Source organism: Cyprinodon variegatus, unplaced genomic scaffold (assembly GCF_000732505.1).
Source record: "Cyprinodon variegatus isolate N-32 unplaced genomic scaffold, C_variegatus-1.0 Scaffold1181, whole genome shotgun sequence".
Taxonomy (NCBI): Eukaryota; Metazoa; Chordata; class Actinopteri; order Cyprinodontiformes; family Cyprinodontidae; genus Cyprinodon; species Cyprinodon variegatus.
Genome location: NW_015151634.1, coordinates 7,309 through 8,658, shown reverse-complemented (window position 1 = coordinate 8,658; position 1,350 = coordinate 7,309). Strand labels below are relative to the sequence as shown.

General features: G+C 34.7%; 1 protein-coding gene across 1 annotated transcript in view; it reads right to left on the bottom strand.

The window, feature by feature from the left end:
• LOC107101973 (secretion-regulating guanine nucleotide exchange factor-like) overlaps positions 1–1,350 on the bottom strand; it is a gene marked incomplete at its 5' end in the record, with an annotated part of 15,965 nt that overhangs the window by 7,932 nt on the left and 6,683 nt on the right.

The following is a 1,350-nucleotide window of genomic DNA, read 5'->3' as shown; positions in this document are numbered from 1 at the left end:
TATTTAATGCTGTATTTATTTATTTAATTTTGGCACTTTTTATCCTCCATATCTTTCATGATGTTGATCCTTTGCTCTTTATAAAGATATTTAATTATATTTAAGTCTTTTACTTTAGAGTGGATATTCTTCTTGACTATTTCTTTGGTCTCACTGAAACATCCACCTTATTTTATAATTAGATTCTAAAAGCATCTTCATGTAATTATTCTTCTGGCTTGCTGGCACCATCTTATTATGGATGGTTTACATGTGCAAGATGTTAAAGCTCTGGATTATGGACCTGGCTCTCCTGACTTGAAAATGTATAAGAAGTTTATAGGTCTGTAACTAAATAGTTTAACTAAACTAATACATCAGGCGGTGGTTCAGTCCGGTCTGACTGGGGCAGGTTTGCTTTCCAGCTATGGAAGGACTTTAGTGACTTCTTCTGCTTCCTCTCTGCAGGCGCTCCATGCTTCTTTGGTTTTGATTTCCTTGCATGCATGCATTTCTTCAATTGTTGCCGACATTCGCTGTAGATTTCATCTCAGTAATTAGAAAGATAATTACTGTGAAAAACATTTGAACATTTATTTCTCCTGATGTGACAGAGCAAAGGTTAAGTGAAAAAATATTTCTCTGTGATGTATGAGACAGAGGAGGAGGCGACTATGCAGCAAATCATTTGCTTCTTAACAAGATAAAAAAAGAATATAACTTGGATTTAGAACTGAATGAAAACTAAATTGTTGAGATAAATGAGTATGATGAGATAGGCGAGTAGGTCGATGAAATTATGGCTCCAGGTTCAGCATCATAACATCATCTATAGGATCTCCTATTAACGAAGTTTGAAGTTACTATAAATTTTTATAAAAAGGAACCTTTTTAACTGCGGTAAAATGTATTTATATATTTATTAGCATGAATGTTAAATCCACTGGAAAGCTAACCAAAAATCAGTTCAGTATTGCTCTAAGCTTCCTGAAAGTTATTTTGCTGAAAGAGATGCAATTTAAACACGGCTAATTTGGTTCAAATATTGCATCAAATGAGAAAAACCTCAGCGGGATCTTTCAGACTGCCATCAAAATGGTAAGCAGCAGTTCTCTGGAAGGAGTCTGTAGGAGCTATTTATCCTTTTTCTCTGTATTTATGTCCACCAGGGGGTGCATTTCCTTTTGTGCTTTGATTATGTTGAAAGGGGGATGAGGTTATTTAAGGTCAAGTGTCATTCATGTTAAGGTGTTGATAAATGAGATCAGCCAAAAGGATTTCTACTGTACTTTGTTAGAAGTTATGTTGGTTTATTTGTTCTGAATGGAAATGAAAAGGCAATGGACCCAGGAAAATAAATGGCTTTAATCA